This window comes from Pseudophryne corroboree, chromosome 5 (genome assembly GCF_028390025.1).
Source record: "Pseudophryne corroboree isolate aPseCor3 chromosome 5, aPseCor3.hap2, whole genome shotgun sequence".
Taxonomy (NCBI): domain Eukaryota; kingdom Metazoa; phylum Chordata; class Amphibia; order Anura; family Myobatrachidae; genus Pseudophryne; species Pseudophryne corroboree.
Genome location: NC_086448.1, coordinates 342,573,380 through 342,597,556, shown reverse-complemented (window position 1 = coordinate 342,597,556; position 24,177 = coordinate 342,573,380). Strand labels below are relative to the sequence as shown.

Below are 24,177 nucleotides of genomic sequence, written 5' to 3'. Positions count from 1 at the left end.
CTGCACCTGACACCCAGTTATAACTGAAGCACTGGAGAACTGACCTGGCTGGGTACCACAGTCCTCCAATGCACTGATGACCATTAGAGCAGCGATCTGGGTGTCACTTTGCTTTGGGCGATTCAATTTTCCCATTACCAGGCTAAGCAGAGCATGCAGGAATGCAGAAAGCTAGTTAGCCGGTGGTCTGCAGGATTACTGTAGAATCCGGTTGATCAGGCATACCTGTTCACATCCCCTTGCTAGCCACCCATTAATTTCATTTCCAGTGACCCTTTACGTAACTTGCTATGTGCACACAAGCCTATTCCTTTATATCAATTCCATTTTCCTGCAGCTTATTTGGATACAAGAGTCATCATCTCCATTTTTATTTTTTTATTTTTTTATAAACATTACTGTATTGGTTAACTGCGTCTGGCTGGAATTTAAGTCAGTCAGTCAGTCAGTCAGTCAGTCAGTCAGTCAGTCAGTCAGTCTGTCTATCTATCTGTCTGTCTGTCTGTCTGTGAAGTTTTAAAAAGAATGGTATAAATGCAAAATGTAATTTAGTCATCATATGGACATACAGGTAACCAACAGTATACTTAACATACTGTAACACCCATCTGTCCCATAGCGGCAATGAATGTGTGCTGCTTACAGCTGCCAGGGTGTATGCGTCATTGCAACTGAGCTTTTAGGGGAGGGGAACATGATGGAAGTGGGGAGCAGTCCGGTGTATTGTAAGCGTTGGACATGCGTTGTGACATGTAACCATGACCCCTTCTGGCACATGTAATTGTCTTACTTTACAAAATGAAACGTTGGATGGATTTTGTTGTATTTCCACATACACACATAAACGCATTATGTGCAAAGATTCCAATCGCTCTTTATTCATGCAAGCACAATTACTCATAACTTGCTTTCCCATATTCCCTGGAAAGCTTGAACAGTCTTTTAATTGTTTCTAGGGAGCGGATAGGCTTCCAGACGCTTTGAATTATTTTCTCAATGTGCTCTTGTAGTTTGCAGGAGGATGGGTGAATTACTATAACAGCCTGGATGTGTGCATGACTGTATATGTAAGAATATGCTTTTTTTACCGGCATACTTCTGGACTCAGGGGTTTCTCTCTTCTTATGACATATTTCTGTATAAACACATATTCATTTCATTTGGCTATGCAGAGTAAAGATGTACACAAGGGGAAGTGCTAATAGTTTCTCGTGCCGTGGCAGCATGTTTTGTGTCAGTGCAAATGTTCAGCTTATGATTCCAGGATAAGAATTGCAGACTTAGCTAGAGAAAATACACTCAGGACCTAGTATAAAAGCCAGCGAGTTGTGGCTACTGCCAAGAGTATGGAGAATAAAGCCCCATACACACTAGACGAGAAAATAAAAGATATCGCTCAGAAGGTCCATTCTGAGCAAGATTTATTACATCTCGTCTAGTGTGTACACTCAGTGTCGTCAACGATGTGCGGACAAGGAAGGTCCTCGTTAACGACAGCCATGCTGCAGTACAAAATAACTTATACCTTACATTTCTCTATCGTCCTAGTGGATGCTGGGGTTCCTGAAAGGACCATGGGGAATAGCGGCTCCGCAGGAGACAGGGCACAAAAAGTAAAGCTTTCCGATCATGTGGTGTGCACTGGCTCCTCCCCCTATGACCCTCCTCCAAGCCTCAGTTAGATTTTTGTGCCCGGCCGAGAAGGGTGCAATCTAGGTGGCTCTCCTAAAGAGCTGCTTAGAAAAGTTTAGCTTAGGTTTTTTATTTTACAGTGAGTCCTGCTGGCAACAGGATCACTGCAACGAGGGACTTAGGGGAGAAGAAGTGAACTCACCTGCGTGCAGGATGGATTGGCTTCTTGGCTACTGGACATCAGCTCCAGAGGGACGATCACAGGTACAGCCTGGATGGTCACCGGAGCCTCGCCGCCGGCCCCCTTGCAGATGCTGAAACAAGAAGAGGTCCAGAATCGGCGGCAGAAGACTCCTCAGACTTCTAAAGGTAGCGCACAGCACTGCAGCTGTGCGCCATTTTCCTCTCAGCACACTTCACACGGCAGTCACTGAGGGTGCAGGGCGCTGGGAGGGGAGCGCCCTGGGAGGCAAATGAAAACCTATTTGGCTAAAAAATACCTCACATATAGCCTCCGGGGGCTATATGGAGATATTTAACCCCTGCCAGAATCCACTAAAGAGCGGGAGACGAGCCCGCCGAAAAAGGGGCGGGGCCTATCTCCTCAGCACACAGCGCCATTTTCCTTACACAGCTCCGCTGGTCAGGACGGCTCCCAGGTCTCTCCCCTGCACTGCACTACAGAAACAGGGTAAAACAAGAGAGGGGGGGCAAAATAGTGGCAAAAATTATATTATAAAAGCAGCTATACAGGGAGCACTTATTATAAGGCTATCCCTGTCATATATAGCGCTTTGGTGTGTGCTGGCAAACTCTCCCTCTGTCTCCCCAAAGGGCTAGTGGGGTCCTGTCTTCGTTAAGAGCATTCCCTGTGTGTCTGCTGTGTGTCGGTACGTGTGTGTCGACATGTATGAGGACGATATTGGTGTGGAGGCGGAGCAATTGCCAAATATGGGGATGTCACCTCCTAGGGGGTCGACACCAGAATGGATGCCTTTATTTTTGGAATTACGGGATAGTGTCAACACGCTAAAGCAGTCGTTTGACGACATGAGACGGCCGGACAATCAATTAGTGCCTGTCCAGGCGCCTCAAACACCGTCAGGGGCTGTAAAACGCCCTTTGCCTCAGTCGGTCGACACAGACCCAGACACAGGCACTGATTCCAGTGGCGACGGTGACGAATCAACCGTATTTTCCAGTAGGGCCACACGTTATATGATTTTGGCAATGAAGGAGGCGTTACATTTAGCTGATACTACAGGTACCACTAAACAGGGTATTATGTGGGGTGTGAAAAAACTACCTATAGTTTTTCCTGAATCAGAAGAACTAAATGAGGTGTGTGATGAAGCGTGGGTTGCCCCCGATAAAAAGATGCTAATTTCAAAGAAGTTATTGGCTTTATACCCTTTCCCGCCAGAGGTTAGGGCGCGCTGGGAAACACCTCCTAGGGTGGACAAGGCGCTCACACGCTTATCTAAACAAGTGGCGTTACCCTCTCCTGAGACGGCCGCACTTAAAGATCCAGCAGATAGGAGGATGGAAAATATCCAAAAAAGTATATACACACATACAGGTGTTATACTACGACCAGCTATAGCGACAGCCTGGATGTGCAGTGCTGGAGTAGCTTGGTCAGAGTCCCTGATTGAAAATATTGATACCCTGGATAGGGACAATGTTTTACTGTCTTTAGAGCAAATAAAGGATGCATTTCTTTATATGCGTGATGCACAGAGGGATATCTGCACACTGGCATCACGGGTAAGTGCTATGTCCATTTCGGCCAGAAGAAGTTTATGGACGCGACAGTGGTCAGGCGATGCGGACTCAAAACGGCATATGGAAGTTTTGCCGTATAAAGGGGAGGAGTTATTTGGAGTCGGTCTATCAGATTTGGTGGCCACGGCTACAGCCGGGAAATCCACCTTTTTACCTCAAGTTACTCCCCAACAGAAAAAGACACCGACTTTTCAACCGCAGCCCTTTCGTTCCTTTAAAAACAAGAGAGCAAAGGGATATTCATATCTGCCACGAGGCAGAGGAAGGGGGAAGAGACAGCAACAGGCAGCTCCTTCCCAGGAACAGAAGCCCTCCCCCGCTTCTACAAAAGCCTCAGCATGACGCTGGGGCTTCTCAAGCGGACTCGGGGGCGGTGGGCGGTCGTCTCAAGAATTTCAGCGCGCAGTGGGCTCACTCGCAGGTAGATCCCTGGATCCTGCAGATAATATCTCAGGGATACAGGTTGGAACTAGAGACAGATCCACCTCGCCGTTTCCTGAAGTCTGCTTTACCAACGTCCCCCTCCGAAAGGGAGACGGTCTTGGAAGCCATTCACAAGCTGTACTCTCAGCAGGTGATAGTCAAGGTACCTCTTCTACAACAAGGAAAGGGGTATTATTCCACTCTATTTGTGGTACCGAAGCCGGATGGCTCGGTAAGACCTATTCTAAATCTGAAGTCCTTGAACCTGTACATAAAGAAGTTCAAGTTCAAGATGGAGTCACTCAGAGCAGTGATAGCGAACCTGGAAGAAGGGGACTTTATGGTATCCTTGGACATCAAGGATGCGTACCTCCACGTTCCAATTTACCCCTCACACCAGGGGTACCTCAGGTTCGTCGTACAAAACTGTCACTATCAGTTTCAGACGCTGCCGTTCGGATTGTCCACGGCACCTCGGGTCTTTACAAAGGTAATGGCCGAGATGATGATTCTTCTTCGAAGAAAAGGCGTATTAATTATCCCATACTTGGACGATCTCCTGATAAGGGCAAGGTCCAGAGAACAGCTAGAGATGGGATTAGCACTGTCTCAAGAAGTGCTAAAACAGCACGGGTGGATTCTGAATATTCCAAAATCCCAGTTAATGCCAACAACTCGTCTGCTGTTCCTAGGGATGATTCTGGACAAATGGTCAGGGTCGCATCTTCAGATGCACCAGCGGATAACCCTGTCTCCAAGGACAAGGGTATCTCTTCTGTGGTGGTTGCAGAGTGCTCATCTATTGGAGGGCCGCAGATTCGGCATACAGGATTGGATCCTGGTGACCACGGACGCCAGCCTGAGAGGCTGGGGAGCAGTCACACAAGGAAGAAACTTCCAGGGAGTGTGGACGAGCCTGGAAACGTCTCTTCACATAAACATTCTGGAACTAAGAGCAATCTACAATGCTCTAAGCCAGGCAGAACCTCTGCTTCAGGGAAAACCGGTGTTGATCCAGTCGGACAACATCACGGCAGTCGCCCATGTGAACAGACAGGGCGGCACAAGAAGCAGGAGTGCAATGGCAGAAGCTGCAAGGATTCTTCGCTGGGCAGAGAATCATGTGATAGCACTGTCAGCAGTGTTCATCCCGGGAGTGGACAACTGGGAAGAAGACTTCCTCAGCAGACACGACCTTCACCCGGGAGAGTGGGGACTTCATCCAGAAGTCTTCCACATGCTGGTAACCCGTTGGGAAAGACCAATGGTGGACATGATGGCGTCTCGCCTCAACAAAAAACTGGACAGGTATTGCGCCAGGTCAAGAGATCCGCAGGCAATAGCTGTGGACGCGCTGGTAACGCCTTGGGTGTACCAGTCGGTGTATGTGTTTCCTCCTCTGCCTCTCATACCAAAAGTATTGAGAATTATACGGCAAAGAGGCGTAAGAACGATACTAGTGGTTCCGGATTGGCCAAGAAGGACTTGGTACCCGGAACTTCAAGAGATGATCACGGAAGATCCGTGGCCTCTACCTCTAAGGAGGGACTTGCTTCAGCAGGGTCCCTGTCTGTTTCAAGACTTACCGCGGCTGCGTTTGACGGCATGGCGGTTGAACGCCGGATCCTAAAGGAAAAAGGCATGCCGGAAGAAGTCATTCCTACTTTGATTAAAGCAAGGAAGGAAGTAACCGTGCAACATTATCACCGCATTTGGCGAAAATATGTTGCGTGGTGCGAGGATCGGAGTGCTCCGACGGAGGAATTTCAACTGGGTCGATTCCTACATTTCCTGCAATCAGGATTGTCTATGGGTCTCAAATTGGGATCTATTAAGGTTCAAATTTCGGCCCTGTCGATTTTCTTCCAGAAAGAATTGGCTTCAGTCCCTGAAGTCCAGACTTTTGTTAAGGGAGTGCTGCATATACAGCCTCCTGTGGTGCCTCCAGTGGCACCGTGGGATCTCAATGTGGTTTTGGACTTTCTAAAATCTCATTGGTTTGAACCACTAAAAAATGTGGATTTGAAATATCTCACATGGAAAGTGACCATGCTACTAGCCCTGGCTTCGGCCAGGAGAGTGTCAGAACTGGCAGCTTTATCTTACAAAAGCCCATATCTGATTTTCCATTCGGACAGGGCGGAACTGCGGACTCGTCCGCATTTTCTCCCTAAGGTGGTGTCAGCATTTCATCTGAACCAGCCTATTGTAGTGCCTGCGGCTACAAGTGACTTGGAGGACTCCAAGTTACTGGACGTTGTCAGAGCATTGAAAATATATATTGCAAGGACAGCTGGAGTCAGAAAATCTGACTCGTTGTTTATATTGTATGCACCCAACAAGATGGGTGCTCCTGCGTCTAAGCAGACGATTGCTCGTTGGATCTGTAGCACAATCCAACTTGCACATTCTGTGGCAGGCCTGCCACAGCCTAAATCTGTAAAGGCCCACTCCACAAGGAAGGTGGGCTCATCTTGGGCGGCTGCCCGAGGGGTCTCGGCATTACAACTTTGCCGAGCAGCTACGTGGTCAGGGGAGAACACGTTTGTAAAATTTTACAAATTTGATACTCTGGCTAAGGAGGACCTGGAGTTCTCTCATTCGGTGCTGCAGAGTCATCCACACTCTCCCGCCCGTTTGGGAGCTTTGGTATAATCCCCATGGTCCTTTCAGGAACCCCAGCATCCACTAGGACGATAGAGAAAATAAGAATTTACTTACCGATAATTCTATTTCTCGGAGTCCGTAGTGGATGCTGGGCGCCCATCCCAAGTGCGGATTATCTGCAATAATTGTACATAGTTATTGTTAACTAATTCGGGTTATTGTTGTAGGGAGCCATCTTTCAGAGGCTCCTCTGTTATCATACTGTTAACTGGGTTTAGATCACAAGTTGTACGGTGTGATTGGTGTGGCTGGTATGAGTCTTACCCGGGATTCAAAATTCCTCCCTTATTGTGTACGCTCGTCCGGGCACAGTACCTAACTGAGGCTTGGAGGAGGGTCATAGGGGGAGGAGCCAGTGCACACCACCTGATCGGAAAGCTTTACTTTTTGTGCCCTGTCTCCTGCGGAGCCGCTATTCCCCATGGTCCTTTCAGGAATCCCAGCATCCACTACGGACTCCGAGAAATAGAATTATCGGTAAGTAAATTCTTATTTTCTTATACACATTTTTACATTTGCATGTATACTGTGTATAATGTAATGTGCTGGCTGTAACATGGGGGGGCTGTGTATAATGTAATGTGCTGAGTGTAACATGGGGGGGCTGTGTATAATGTAATGTGCTGAGTGTAACATGGGGGGGCTGTGTATAATGTAACGTGCTGGCTGTAACATGGGGGGCTGTGTATAATGTAATGTGCTGAGTGTAACATGGGGGGGCTGTGTATAATGTAACGTGCTGGCTGTAACATGGGGGGCTGTGTATAATGTAATGTGCTGAGTGTAACATGGGGGGGCTGTGTATAATGTAACGTGCTGGCTGTAACATGGGGGGCTGTGTATAATGTAATGTGCTGAGTGTAACATGGGGGGGCTGTGTATAATGTAACGTGCTGGCTGTAACATGGGGGGCTGTGTATAATGTAATGTGCTGAGTGTAACATGGGGGGGCTGTGTATATTGTAATGTGCTGAGTGTAATATGGGGGGGCTTGTGTATGCTGTGTGTAATGTGGTACTGAGTGTAACATGGGGGGGCTGTGTATAATGTAACGTGCTGGGTGTAATATGGGGGGGGTTGTGTATGCTGTGTGTAATGTGGTACTGGGTGTAATATGGGGGGGCTGTGTATATTGTAATGTGCTGAGTGTAATCTGGGGGGGCTTGTGTATGCTGTGTGTAATGTGGTACTGGGTGTAATATGGGGGGGCTGTGTATATTGTAATGTGCTGAGTGTAATATGGGGGGGCTTGTGTATGCTGTGTGTAATGTGGTACTGGGGGTAACATGGGGGGGCTGTGTATAGTGTAATGTGGTATTGGGTGTAATATGGGCGAGGGGCGATGTGTATGCTGTGTGTAATGTGGTACTGGGTGTAATATGGGGGGGCTGTGTATAGTGTAATGTGGTATTGGGTGTAATATGGGCGAGGGGCGATGTGTATGTTGTTTATATCATACCTCCCAGCTGTCCTAATTTTGTCGGGACAGTCTAGTTTTTCACGGACTGTACCACTTTCCCACCCGCGAGCCTCAGTGTCCCGCAGTTGGGGGAGGGGCACTTGGCAGACCCTCTCTCATGCTGCTCTGCTTAGCAGAGCAGCGGTGAATAGACACTGCGTGCATGTGCACAGCGTCTATTCACCGGCAGAGAGGACATAGGGCATGTCCAGCAGCTCAAAGAGCGCTGTTCATGCCCCCGTAGTTACAAAACAGGGGCATAGCTTGTGATCGCGGCACTTTCTGTGAGACCACACCCCTATCCATGAGGCCATGGCCCTAATTTTAGACGCGCAGATGTCTCTCCTGCAGAATTCAACAAGTTGAGCAGAATACAGTGCTAACATCACACAAGAGAAATGAATAAAAATGTATACATTCCTTAAGGTTGTTCCATAAATATTTTCATCCACATCGAGTTATTGCAGATTATCAACTCCACATGTGGGAAAAAAACATAAACTTTCATGTGTAGCACAGTAAATTTTAATAACAATTCACACAAATAAAAACAACATGAAATCTGATGTTCCACGGTGATGTCCCTAGGGGACTGAACAATTACCAGATACGATGGAGAACTGGTAGTTAACAGTTCTCAAATACAGCTCTTCTATTTAATCCGAAGAGAGTCCACCCAGGTAGGCAAAACTCCGGAAAAAAGAAATCAATCTGGCCTCCGCCCAGCACCTCAGGGTCAGCTCCGGAAATCTGAATCCTCAATAGACACAATAGACCGACTAGGAAACCACATTATTTACTTGTATATTCTTGTGAAAAATAAATATTTGGACACCTACCAAGCAGCAAGATTTCTGGCTCTCACAGACCTGTTACTTCTTCTTTAAGAAGCTCTTCTATCCTCCACTCGTTACCTGTATTAATGGTACCTGTTTGAACTGGTTATCTGTATAAAAGACACCTGTCCACACCCTCAAACAGTCAGACTGCTACCTCTCCACCATGGCCAAGACCAGAGAGCTGTCTTAGGACACCAGGGACAAAATTGTAGAGCTGCACAAGGCTGGGATTAGCTACTCAACAATAGGCAAGCAGCTTGGTGAGAAGAGATCAACTGTTGGCGCAATTATAAAAAAATGGAAGAAATACAGGATCACTGACAATCTCCCTCGACCTGGGGCTCCATGCAAGATCTCACCTCGTGGGGTATCAATGATCTTGAGAACGGTGAGGAATCAGCCCAGAAATACACGGGGGACCTAATCAATGACCTCAAGAGAGCTGGGACCACAGTCACAAAGGTTACCATTTGTAACACACTACGTTGTCATGGATTGAAATCCTGCAGCGCCCGAAAGGTTCCCCTGCTTAAGCCAGCACATGTCCAGGCCCATCTAAAGTTTGCCAGTGACCATCTGGATGATCCAGACGAGGATTGGGAGAATGTAATGTGGTCAGATGACAGCAAAATCGAACATTTTTGGTATAAACTCCACTCGCCGTGTTTGGAGGGAAAAGAATGATGAATGGCATCCCAAGAACACCATACCCACTGTGAAGCATGGGGGTGGAAACATCATGCTTTGGGGCTGCTTTTCTGCAAAAGGGACATGACGACTGATCCGTATTAAGGAGAGGATGAATGGGGCCATCTATTGTGAGATTTTGGGCAAAAACCTCCTTCCCTCAGTAAGAGCATTGAAGATGGAACGTGGCTGGGTCTTCCAGCATGACAATGACCCCAAACACACCGCCCGGGCAACTAAGGAGAGGCTCCGTAAGAAGCATTTCAAAGTCCTGGTGTGTCCTAGCCAGTCTCCAGATCTCAACCCAATAGAAAATCTGTGGAGGGAGTTGAAAGTCTGTGTTGCCCGGCGACAGCTCCAAAACATGACAGATCTAGAGAAGATCTGCATGGAAGAGTGGGCCAAAATACCTGCTACAGTGTGTGCAAACCTGGTCAAGAACTACAGTAAACGTCTGACCTCTGTAATTGCCAACGAGGTTATATTTCAAAGTATTGAGTTAAACTTTTTGATTGTCCAAATATTTATTTTCGGCAAGAATATACAAATAAATAGTTTAAAAATCATACAATGTGATTTCCTAGTTTTTTTTTCCAGATTCTGTCTCTCACAGTTGAAGTATGAAGTATGATGGAAATTACAGACCTATCTCATCTTTTTAAGTGGGTCAACTTGCACAATCGGTGGCTGTCCAATTACTTTTTTGCCCCACTGTGTGTATATATATATATATAGACAATGTGAAAGTACTGTACCACATGCAAAAAAAACTGATAATCTGAGACAATAAAATATATTAATTCAATGAGAATCAGAATGTCCAAAAAATTTAAAAAGCCAATAAAAAATGAAAAAGACACTCCCCAATATTACGGGGCGTCCGCTGCCCCCCAAGTATACAGAGATGGTAGATCACTGAGGAAATTTAATTTGGAACAAGGGAATGGGGCTATATAATATTTCAAATTAAAAAGATCAGATACCTAATGTTAAAAAAGTATAACAATTTATTTGTAACATCAGAAGAGTTAAAAAGTTATATTTTAAGAAGGCATAAAAAATAAAATATATATAAAAAAGATAAAGTGCAAATGTTTTTTTCAAAAAACAAGTAAGATATTTATCTTATCTGGACCAGAGGTCAGTAAGGGTAGTCCAACGCGTTTCGTCTCTCACTTCATCAGTGGGTAAAGACAAAATGGGACTGGGTGCATCCCCGCTTCCGGAGTCCTTCTGCACATGCGCCCGCCGCGATTCCCAGAGACCGCTGCCAATAGAGCTATAGTTTGGGTTGTAATCAGTCTTATTGTTTTCTACATTGCGGCGGCCATTTTCTTGAGGTATTGCTATTCTTTTCAATGTGGCAGCCATTTTATTGGAGACCTGGTTTCAGGACATGGTTTCATTCGTAGTAGTAGCCCGATTCCCATAAACAAGAAGAAATATAAATAGAAAAAAAAACAACACATATAAATAATCATTATAATGCATATGTCATTTATGCATTCATGTATATATATTAGCTTATTAGTGGGGGGAGGGGACAATCAACCCTTTTTAAACGACTATTAGATTATGTCATCATTATCCGTGTGAAGTGCTAGTGCCTTAATTTAATAATAATATATTCAGTATATTAGTGATTAATTAGAACCATCATGTAATGCAGCTGAAATCAGTTGATAGTTATAAAGTGTGCCAGTGCAATTAAATATTCAATACACTATTTTTAAATGTGTTAATTATAGTAAAAATAAAGTTTGTCAGTGCAATTAGCCGTACTGATGTACGATACACTATTTTCATATGTAATAATTATAAACATAAAGTGTGCCAGTGCTATTAAATGATAGCAGTGCATTATTACTGTGAATTATTAGCCTATTGACTAATGTAGTATATTATTATGTGAAGGGTTATCAAGGACAATATTGTTAGCACTTACGTTTTGAAATTACAGTACTTGATATTCCCAGGTGGTCCCCCTACCTGTTACTGCACAGGCCCAACACTGCTTAGCTTCCAAGATCGGATGAGATTGGGCATTTCCAGTGTGTTTTGACTGTAGGTATTGTTACTGTGTGCACGCCATATAGGATATTGCCTTGCTTACAAGTAAATTTCTAACAGTAAGTTGTAGTGAATTATTATCCCCAAAAAAACAAGGAAGATAAGATAAAAACTGAAGTTAAAAATGAAAATAATAAAAGGAAGATAGAAGCTGGTCGGAATTCATTTGGTGAATGCTACCTCACAAAAACGGGGCGCTTTCGTAACTCTCATTGAAGCCCATAGGATGCATAGTTTGTAGCTGAAAGATCAAAAACATTTTATGGCGTGATAGTTTATTGACCAGGGTGCCTCCTGTTTCTACCAATCTTACCAGTTCGATGGCTTTGAAGGTTAGTGCATCAGGGTTAGAGTTACTGTATGTGTTGTACTGAAATGTTTAGAAACTGCATGACTCTCTACTTTATTGTTGATGTTGCGGACATGTTCTTGTACCCTCATTAAGTGGTCTCTTTGTTTTCCCAACGTATTGTTTTCCACAAATATATATATATATATATATATATATATATATATATAAATACATACATACAATCCCACACCGGTGTATGTAGGTTTTGTTTTTCTCCGTCTCTTCTCACAAATGTACACGGTATATTCATATATTGTGCAACCTATATTATTACTCCTTTTTTTTCTTTTCTTTTTTGCTGCTTTTAGTGCTATAGTTTTTACCTGCCATTGCAGGACAAACCCCTGATTGCAATAAATACTAGAGATGAGCGCCTGAAATTTTTCGGGTTTTGTGTTTTGGTTTTGGGTTCGGTTCCGCGGCCGTGTTTTGGGTTCGAACGCGTTTTGGCAAAACCTCACCGAATTATTTTTGTCGGATTCGGGTGTGTTTTGGATTCGGGTGTTTTTTTCCAAAAACACTAAAAAACAGCTTAAATCATAGAATTTGGGGGTCATTTTGATCCCAAAGTATTATTAACCTCAAAAACCATAATTTACACTCATTTTCAGTCTATTCTGAATACCTCACACCTCACAATATTATTTTTAGTCCTAAAATTTGCACCGAGGTCGCTGTGTGAGTAAGATAAGCGACCCTAGTGGCCGACACAAACACCGGGCCCATCTAGGAGTGGCACTGCAGTGTCACGCAGGATGTCCCTTCCAAAAAACCCTCCCCAAACAGCACATGACGCAAAGAAAAAAAGAGGCGCAATGAGGTAGCTGTGTGAGTAAGATTAGCGACCCTAGTGGCCGACACAAACACCGGGCCCATCTAGGAGTGGCACTGCAGTGTCACGCAGGATGGCCCTTCCAAAAAACCCTCCCCAAACAGCACATGACGCAAAGAAAAAAAGAGGCGCAATGAGGTAGCTGACTGTGTGAGTAAGATTAGCGACCCTAGTGGCCGACACAAACACCGGGCACATCTAGGAGTGGCACTGCAGTGTCACGCAGGATGTCCCTTCCAAAAAACCCTCCCCAAACAGCACATGACGCAAAGAAAAAAAGAGGCGCAATGAGGTAGCTGTGTGAGTAAGATTAGCGACCCTAGTGGCCGACACAAACACCGGGCCCATCTAGGAGTGGCACTGCAGTGTCACGCAGGATGTCCCTTCCAAAAAACCCTCCCCAATCAGCACATGATGCAAAGAAAAAGAAAAGAAAAAAGAGGTGCAAGATGGAATTATCCTTGGGCCCTCCCACCCACCCTTATGTTGTATAAACAAAACAGGACATGCACAACCCATCATTTCAGTGACAGGGTCTGCCACACGACTGTGACTGATATGACGGGTTGGTTTGGACCCCCCCCAAAAAAGAAGCAATTAATCTCTCCTTGCACAAACTGGCTCTACAGAGGCAAGATGTCCACCTCATCTTCACCCTCCGATATATCACCGTGTACATCCCCCTCCTCACAGATTATCAATTCGTCCCCACTGGAATCCACCATCTCAGCTCCCTGTGTACTTTGTGGAGGCAATTGCTGCTGGTCAATGTCTCCGCGGAGGAATTGATTATAATTCATTTGAATGAACATCATCTTCTCCACATTTTCTGGATGTAACCTCGTACGCCGATTGCTGACAAGGTGAGCGGCGGCACTAAACACTCTTTCGGAGTACACACTTGTGGGAGGGCAACTTAGGTAGAATAAAGCCAGTTTGTGCAAGGGCCTCCAAATTGCCTCTTTTTCCTGCCAGTATAAGTACGGACTGTGTGACGTGCCTACTTGGATGCGGTCACTCATATAATCCTCCACCATTCTATCAATGTTGAGAGAATCATATGCAGTGACAGTAGACGACATGTCCGTAATCGTTGTCAGGTCCTTCAGTCCGGACCAGATGTCAGCATCAGCAGTCGCTCCAGACTGCCCTGCATCACCGCCAGCGGGTGGGCTCGGAATTCTGAGCCTTTTCCTCGCACCCCCAGTTGCGGGAGAATGTGAAGGAGGAGATGTTGACAGGTCGCGTTCCGCTTGACTTGACAATTTTGTCACCAGCAGGTCTTTCAACCCCAGCAGACCTGTGTCTGCCGGAAAGAGAGATCCAAGGTAGGCTTTAAATCTAGGATCGAGCACGGTGGCCAAAATGTAGTGCTCTGATTTCAACAGATTGACCACCCGTGAATCCTTGTTAAGCGAATTAAGGGCTGCATCCACAAGTCCCACATGCCTAGCGGAATCGCTCCGTGTTAGCTCCTTCTTCAATGCCTCCAGCTTCTTCTGCAAAAGCCTGATGAGGGGAATGACCTGACTCAGGCTGGCAGTGTCTGAACTGACTTCACGTGTGGCAAGTTCAAAGGGCATCAGAACCTTGCACAACGTTGAAATCATTCTCCACTGCACTTGAGACAGGTGCATTCCATCTCCTATATCGTGCTCAATTGTATAGGCTTGAATGGCCTTTTGCTGCTCCTCCAACCTCTGAAGCATATAGAGGGTTGAATTCCACCTCGTTACCACTTCTTGCTTCAGATGATGGCAGGGCAGGTTCAGTAGTTTTTGGTGGTGCTCCAGTCTTCTGTACGTGGTGCCTGTACGCCGAAAGTGTCCCGCAATTCTTCTGGCCACCGACAGCATCTCTTGCACACCCCTGTCGTTTTTAAAAAAATTCTGCACCACCAAATTCAAGGTATGTGCAAAACATGGGACGTGCTGGAATTTGCCCATATTTAATGCACACACAATATTGCTGGCGTTGTCCGATGCCACAAATCCACAGGAGAGTCCAATTGGGGTAAGCCATTCCGCGATGATCTTCCTCAGTTGCCGTAAGAGGTTTTCAGCTGTGTGCGTATTCTGGAAAGCGGTGATACAAAGCGTAGCCTGCCTAGGAAAGAGTTGGCGTTTGCGAGATGCTGCTACTGGTGCCGCCGCTGCTGTTCTTGCGGCGGGAGTCCATACATCTACCCAGTGGGCTGTCACAGTCATATAGTCCTGACCCTGCCCTGCTCCACTTGTCCACATGTCCGTGGTTAAGTGGACATTGGGTACAACTGCATTTTTTAGGACACTGGTGAGTCTTTTTCTGACGTCCGTGTACATTCTCGGTATCGCCTGCCTAGAGAAGTGGAACCTAGATGGTATTTGGTAACGGGGGCACACTGCCTCAATAAATTGTCTAGTTCCCTGTGAACTAACGGCGGATACCGGACGCACGTCTAACACCAACATAGTTGTCAAGGACTCAGTTATCCGCTTTGCAGTAGGATGACTGCTGTGATATTTCATCTTCCTCGCAAAGGACTGTTGAACAGTCAATTGCTTACTGGAAGTAGTACAAGTGGGCTTACGACTTCCCCTCTGGGATGACCATCGACTCCCAGCGGCAACAACAGCAGCGCCAGCAGCAGTAGGCGTTACACGCAAGGATGCATCGGAGGAATCCCAGGCAGGAGAGGACTCGTCAGACTTGCCAGTGACATGGCCTGCAGGACTATTGGCATTCCTGGGGAAGGAGGAAATTGACACTGAGGGAGTTGGTGGGGTGGTTTGCGTGAGCTTGGTTACAAGAGGAAGGGATTTACTGGTCAGTGGACTGCTTCCGCTGTCACCCAAAGTTTTTGAACTTGTCACTGACTTATTATGAATGCGCTGCAGGTGACGTATAAGGGAGGATGTTCCGAGGTGGTTAACGTCCTTACCCCTACTTATTACAGCTTGACAAAGGGAACACACGGCTTGACACCTGTTGTCCGCATTTCTGGTGAAATACCTCCACACCGAAGAGCTGATTTTTTTGGTATTTTCACCTGGCATGTCAACGGCCATATTCCTCCCACGGACAACAGGTGTCTCCCCGGGTGCCTGACTTAAACAAACCACCTCACCATCAGAATCCTTCTGGTCAATTTCCTCCCCAGCGCCAGCAACACCCATATCCTCCTCATCCTGGTGTACTTCAACACTGACATCTTCAATCTGACTATCAGGAACTGGACTGCGGGTGCTCCTTCCAGCACTTGCAGGGGGCATGCAAATAGTGGAAGGCGCATGCTCTTCACGTCCAGTGTTGGGAAGGTCAGGCATCGCAAACGACACAATTGGACTCTCCTTGTGGATTTGGGATTTCAAAGAACGCACAGTTCTTTGCGGTGCTTTTGCCAGCTTGAGTCTTTTCAGTTTTCTAGCGAGAGGCTGAGTGCTTCCATCCTCATGTGAAGCTGAACCACTAGCCATGAACATAGGCCAGGGCCTCAGCCGTTCCTTGCCACTCCGTGTGGTAAATGGCATATTGGCAAGTTTACGCTTCTCCTCCGACAATTTTATTTTAGGTTTTGGAGTCCTTTTTTTTCTGATATTTGGTGTTTTGGATTTGACATGCTCTGTACTATGACATTGGGCATCGGCCTTGGCAGACGACGTTGCTGGCATTTCATCGTCTCGGCCATGACTAGTGGCAGCAGCTTCAGCACGAGGTGGAAGTGGATCTTGATCTTTCCCTAATTTTGGAACCTCAACTTTTTTGTTCTCCATATTTTATAGGCAGAACTAAAAGGCACCTCAGGTAAACAATGGAGATGGATGGATTGGATACTAGTATACAATTATGGACGGACTGCCACGGTTAGGTGGTATAAAAAAACCACGGTTAGGTGGTATATATTGTAATACAATTATGGATGGACGGACTGCCTGCCGAGTGCCGACACAGAGGTAGCCACAGCCGTGAACTACCGCACTGTACACTGGTTGATAAAGAGATAGTAGTATACTCGTAACAACTAGTATGACTGACTATGACGGTATAAAGAATGAAAAAAAAACCACGGTTAGGTGGTATATATTATAATACAATTATGGATGGACGGACTGCCTGCCGACTGCCGACACAGAGGTAGCCACAGCCGTGAACTACCGCACTGTACACTGGTTGATAAAGAGATAGTAGTATACTCGTAACAACTAGTATGACACTATGACGGTATAAAGAATGAAAAAAAAACCACGGTTAGGTGGTATATATTATAATAATACAATTATGGATGGACGGACTGCCTGCCGAGTTCCGACACAGAGGTAGCCACAGCCGTGAACTACCGCACTGTACACTGGTTGATAAAGAGATAGTAGTATACTCGTAACAACTAGTATGACTGACTATGACGGTATAAAGAATGAAAAAAAAACCACGGTTAGGTGGTATATATTGTAATACAATTATGGATGGACGGACTGCCTGCCGAGTTCCGACACAGAGGTAGCCACAGCCGTGAACTACCGCACTGTACACTGGTTGATAAAGAGATAGTAGTATACTCGTAACAACTAGTATGACTGACTATGACGGTATAAAGAATGAAAAAAAAACCACGGTTAGGTGGTATATATTATAATACAATTATGGATGGACGGACTGCCTGCCGACTGCTGACACAGAGGTAGCCACAGCCGTGAACTACCGCACTGTACACTGGTTGATAAAGAGATAGTAGTATACTCGTAACAACTAGTATGACACTATGACGGTATAAAGAATGAAAAAAAAACCACGGTTAGGTGGTATATATTATAATAATACAATTATGGATGGACGGACTGCCTGCCGAGTTCCGACACAGAGGTAGCCACAGCCGTGAACTACCGCACTGTACACTGGTTGATAAAGAGATAGTAGTATACTCGTAACAACTAGTATGACTGACTATGACGGTATAAAGAATGAAAAAAAAACCACGGTTAGGTGGTATATATTGTAATACAATTATGGATGGACGGACTGCCTGCCGAGTTCCGACACAGAGGTAGCCACAGCCGTGAACTACCGCACTGTACACTGGTTGATAAAGAGATAGTAGTATACTCGTAACAACTAGTATGACTGACTATGACGGTATAAAGAATGAAAAAAAAACCACGGTTAGGTGGTATATATTATAATACAATTATGGATGGACGGACTGCCTGCCGACTGCCGACACAGAGGTAGCCACAGCCGTGAACTACCGCACTGTACACTGGTTGATAAAGAGATAGTAGTATACTCGTAACAACTAGTATGACACTATGACGGTATAAAGAATGAAAAAAAAACCACGGTTAGGTGGTATATATTATAATACAATTATGGATGGACGGACTGCCTGCCGACTGCCGACACAGAGGTAGCCACAGCCGTGAACTACCGCACTGTACACTGGTTGATAAAGAGATAGTAGTATACTCGTAACAACTAGTATGACACTATGACGGTATAAAGAATGAAAAAAAAACCACGGTTAGGTGGTATATATTATAATACAATTATGGATGGACGGACTGCCTGCCGAGTGCCGACACAGAGGTAGCCACAGCCGTGAACTACCGCACTGTACACTGGTTGATAAAGAGATAGTAGTATACTCGTAACAACTAGTATGACTGACTATGACGGTATAAAGAATGAAAAAAAAACCACGGTTAGGTGGTATATATTATAATACAATTATGGATGGACGGACTGCCTGCCGACTGCCGACACAGAGGTAGCCACAGCCGTGAACTACCGCACTGTACACTGGTTGATAAAGAGATAGTAGTATACTCGTAACAACTAGTATGACACTATGACGGTATAAAGAATGAAAAAAAAACCACGGTTAGGTGGTATATATTATAATACAATTATGGATGGACGGACTGCCTGCCGACTGCCGACACAGAGGTAGCCACAGCCGTGAACTACCGCACTGTACACTGGTTGATAAAGAGATAGTAGTATACTCGTAACAACTAGTATGACACTATGACGGTATAAAGAATGAAAAAAAAACCACGGTTAGGTGGTATATATTATAATAATACAATTATGGATGGACGGACTGCCTGCCGACTGCCGACACAGAGGTAGCCACAGCCGTGAACTACCGCACTGTACACTGGTTGATAAAGAGATAGTAGTATACTCGTAACAACTAGTATGACTATGACGACGGTATAAAGAAAGAAAAAAAAAATACCACGGTTAGGTGGTATATAATTATACAATTATGGATGGACGGACTGCCTGCCGAGTGCCGACTGCCGACACAGAGGTAGCCACAGCCGTGAACTACCGCACTGTACTGTGTCTGCTGCTAATATAGACTGGTTGATAAAGAGATAGTATACAACAATATACTACTATACTGGTGGTCAGGCACTGGTCACCACTAGTCACACTGGCAGTGGCACTCCTGCAGCAAAAGTGTGCACTGTTTAATTTTAAATTAATATAATATTATGTACTCCTGGCTCCTGCTATAACAACCTGCAGTGCTCCCCAGTCTCCCCCACAATTATTATAAGCTTTTATACATTGATGTGCAGCACACTGGGCTGAGCTGAGTGCACACAGACTGAGTCACACTGTGTGACTGCTGTGTATCGTTTTTTTCAGGCAGAGAACGGATATAGCAGAGAACGGATATATTAAATAAAAGTTAACTTAACAACAACTGCACTGGTCACTGTGGTAAACTCTGTCTGCACAATCTCTCTCTCTCTCTCTCTCTTCTAATCTATTCTAATGGAGAGGACGCCAGCCACGTCCTCTCCCTATCAATCTCAATGCACGTGTGAAAATGGCGGCGACGCGCGGCTCCTTATATAGAATCCGAGTCTCGCGAGAATCCGACAGCGTCATGATGACGTTCGGGCGCGCTCGGGTTAACCGAGCAAGGCGGGAAGATCCGAGTCGCTCGGACCCGTGAAAAAAAAAGTGAAGTTCGTGCGGGTTCGGATTCAAAGAAACCGAACCCGCTCATCTCTAATAAATACACCCATAGGTGGAGCTAAACAAGCCATTTGGGCGGAGCATGATATACCCCTCAGCGGTGCATACTGTTGCCGCCAGGAATCTCCTTGAAACTAATTTTCAAAAGTAGGTAAGTATGACATATCCTCATTATCACTTATCCTTTCCCAAATACATATAATTTGTAGTGTCTCTGAAAGTACATTATAATTCAAACGATGGTCATATTTTCCTCCTAGTTTCCAGAATCTTCCTCCTACCTATATTAGGCCTTACATTACCCTAATACATTAGAACACTGTATTTTAAATGTATGCAGTGCAGTATGTACTTACTTAATTAAATAACTATTTGCTTTCTCTGAAAAAATGTATGCATAACCTCACAAAATGGAATCATTTTTCTGCTGTCAGAAACGGGGCTTTAGGAGTAAGGTTTGTGGGTTATTAGACATTTTAATAGGAATTGTGTGACTGTATTAGAGCAGGTATAGCAAAATAATTTGAAATGTTCACAGAAGGTATGATGGATTAATTGAATTATGTTGTTTATTCAAAATTGTGACTCTAACATCTGCATTCACAGCAGAAATCGAGATCCATCAGATCAGGTGACATTTTTCTGTTTTCAATTGTCCAGTTTTGGTCTGGTCTTCTATTGTTGCCCATCCACTGTAAGGTTTGTCGTGCTCTGCGTTCAGAGAAGCTCTTCTGCATAGTACTGTTTAAAGGCATGGTTATTTGCCGTCTTCCTGTCATTCTCTGTCATGGGGCAGTTAGATGGTGTAATTGCTAGTATTACTGCCTCACAGCACTGAGGTCATGGGTTTAATTCCCATCATGGCCCTAACTGTGTGGAGTTTGTATATTCTCCCAGTACTTGCGTGGGTTTCCTCCGTGTACTCCGGTTTCCTCCCACAATCCAAAAATATACTGGTAGGTTAATTGACTCCCTACAAAATTAACCCTAGTGTGAATGTGTGTGCCTGTGTATGTGGTAGGGAATATAGATTGTAAGCTCCGCTGGGGCAGGGACTGATGCGAATGGACAATTATTCTCTGTAAAGCGCTGCAGAATATGAGTGCACTATATATATAACTGGTAATAATAATTCTTCCCTGACTTATATCATTAACATGTTACTTTGCCCACAAAACTGCCACTTGCTAGTTACTGTATATTTTGCTTTACTCATTACATACTGTATATAAAGATAGATAGATAGATAGTATACAAGGCGGCACTCTCGGGTCTTCCATATGAATAAAAACTGGACTATCAAGTCTTTTATTCAGCTTTTTGGTATTGCCTTCTTTATCAAGAAAGAACGTGTGTAGATACTGTAGATAGATAGATAGATAGATAGATAGATAGATAGATAGATAGATAGATAGATAGATAGATAGATAGATAGATAGATAGATAGTAGAACAGTTGCACTCACAAGATTAGTAAATCCACATCAGCTGGGGTGCATAGGTCCAGAGATTTTACCTGCTCCAGCAGGATCCCAATACTATACTTCATAATAGAGGAATGCACTTACCAGTCTTGCTCAAAGTAAAAAAAAAAGTTTTAATCCAACCTCACATCAGCAACAGAAAATTGTACAGGGTCAATGTTTTGGACCTTGTCTGCACCTTTCTCAAGACCAGTTGTACAGCGCGATACTGTTTGCTGTACAACTGGTCTTGAGAAAGGTCCAGACGAGGACCGAAACATTGACCCTGTACTTAAAACCTTTCTCTCACTTTGAGCAAGACTGGTGAGTGCATTCCTCTATTAATAAGTGCGTATATATATATATATATATATATATATATATATATATTGGTATGAACGTCAGTATCAGCTATGATACTTCCGCCGAGTTCCAGCATAACACACATCTCCAAACACTTCTGTAACTGTTATAATTGTGTTATTTCCCACGCTTGCTCATCAAATACTACCTCATGATGAAAGCAAAGACCCTTCTGAAAATCACCCAATAACTGTAGATTTATGCTAAATCCATGTTTTATAATGAACATTTAAAGTGGCATTTTTAATGTTTGGTCTGCTGGAGCATTGCATTGTCTAGGTCTAGGAGGTAAATCTCAGGCTGTCTTGGCAAAGAAACGGGGTGATGATGCATCTCAGAGGTTTTCCTTTGGAGAAACAGAATGAGCTTGGCTGTGTTTTCATGTGTCTGCATATATTAATACCCCAAAGATAATGAGTGGTAAAGTTTTTATTATTACAAATAAAAAGCTTAGAGTCTGTTTTTTGTTGCAACTTTTTTTTCTAGTTGTTTTTTTATTCAATGTAACCTTTCATTTTTTTTTCAAGATCCATAATATCATAATATCATGTAACATGGAGTTCAAGTTAATCAGTGTTGAAAAGAATAAGTTGTAAACCTATAGTATATTTCTATCAGACTTGGATGTGAGCCAGCTTTGTAATCAGTAACAGCAGGTGGTAGCAGAGTTTTGTATTAAAGCCATATTGCTCAGGATCTCTAACCCTTTTTTCAGCTGTCAAATTCTTAGGCTCCCTCATTCAACCTTATGCATATCTTCTCCTTTTATGGCAATAACATTGTTCTGCAGGTAGTGTTCTGCTCTCTTTCTAAATCTTAATGTTCTAGATTATCTTAGTTTTGTCAGGAACGGAATGTGACACCATCGTCCTTTGCTATAAGTATTAAGCACACAGCTGTATACCTATTGACCAGCAGACATATATTATTTTCTGGAACTGCTATTATCTCTTTAAGCACCGTCTTATAACCTGTACTCTGTGCTTTCTTAGTTGTAAGTAGGCCTCCCGCATGCCTTCGTGGTGGTGCCAGTTTCTGTCTTTGTATGCAGAAATAGATTTTCATAAGATTCGGACTAGACTCACGTGGACTAGCAGAACACATGTACAGATATTTTATGGATAGAGCAGATATCACACTATACCCCAGTTCTTTGTATGAAAATGATGGGTGCCCTGGACATGAGGTATCCAGATATCCAAGTGCAATTATTTCAGCAAAACATTTTACAGATGGTAAAAGAACATTAAAAACCTCTAGGTCCTAGTTAAACTGTCATAGCAGGTTATACTTTATTAATAAATGGAAGTGTGCCTTACAGTGCACACACATAGTTCTATTATGATAGCTTTTTTTTTTCCATTCTATTGTTTTGTACCATTCCAAAATGTTTTTCTTTTTTCTTGAGTTCCTTTTTGTTGCAGTTTTTTCTAGAATTTGACTTGTTTGGCTGAACATCATGTCTTTTGTATGGAAGCTATGGAGGAAGTCATGAAGATGTGTCCTCATATACTGTACTGTAGCTCAAAATGTGTGTATTATTCGCACTGATAAAACAACCAAGAGTGACAAAAGTACATTGCTAGGGTTTGCGGTACTTGTACACACAGGCGTGCGCAGAGACTGACTGGCGGGTGCCGCTCCGGACTTCCCCCCCTCCACGGCATTATAGTGTTCTCTCACCTCCCCTGTCCTGGATATCGACTGCTCACCTGGTCCGCTCACCTGGGCCGCCCAGGTGAGCAGTTTATATCCAGGACAGGGGAGGTGAGAGAACACTATAATGCCGTGGAGGGGGGGGAAGTCCGGAGCGGCACCCGCCAGTCAGTCTCTGCGCACGCCTGTGCTTGTACATCTATGTGTGACTGAGCCTCAAATCTGTGTAAAAAGGATTCTGATACAACCACTTATGGCTGTTACTACTGATGCGTCCAGTTTTCTTCATCTGCATCTTAGTGGTATATTTACTAAGATGGGCGTTCTATTTAAGATGGGATGTTGCCCATCGCAACCAATCAGAATCTATTTGTCATTTATCTAGTAGATTTGTGTTGGCCATAGCTACCAGTCATAGTCTAGCTAACATTTATCTAGAACATTCTATAAAAGGATAGCTAGAATCTGATTGGTTGCTAAAGGCAACATCTCTCCTCTTCCTTTTTAAAGGTTTTAGACAATCTACCTGCGGCGGCTCGTCTTTCCTATGGGTCGCAGTTATTGCTAGGCGACCAGGACATCACAGGACTTTCACCCAGCGACCTCCGCAAGTGCTTTGCAACTGGTACGCTGGACGTCTGTCTCCTGGTTACAGGAGATGCTGCAGTAATACATAGAGCGCTCCAGCTGTACGAAGTTCATTTAATAAAACTAACGGGATAGATATGATATCTCGGGAGACAAAATGCCGGCTGTCAGTATACCAAATCCCGGCAGCGAGACAGCGAGTCCCCTAGTGGCCTCTGCATTACTTCTCCAGTCCATTGTAGAAACATGAAGCTCCTGCCTTATCTTTAATTCCGGATCCTAATGGGTTCTTATATAGGTTATAGTTTCTGTGACATCAGTTATCCTGCCCCTGTGAATTAATTGACCAATCCATACTGTGCATTTCTGCAGTTTATGCCAACCAAACTGCCA

At 44.4% G+C, this 24,177-nt stretch overlaps 1 protein-coding gene and 1 pseudogene across 1 annotated transcript in view; one reads left to right on the top strand and one right to left on the bottom strand.

The window, feature by feature from the left end:
• The window catches only part of ITGA9 (integrin subunit alpha 9), an 838,556-nt gene that overhangs the window by 392,601 nt on the left and 421,778 nt on the right, over window positions 1–24,177 (top strand). The window lies entirely within an intron of this gene.
• LOC134929930 (5S ribosomal RNA) lies at window positions 11,444–11,562 on the bottom strand (annotated as a pseudogene).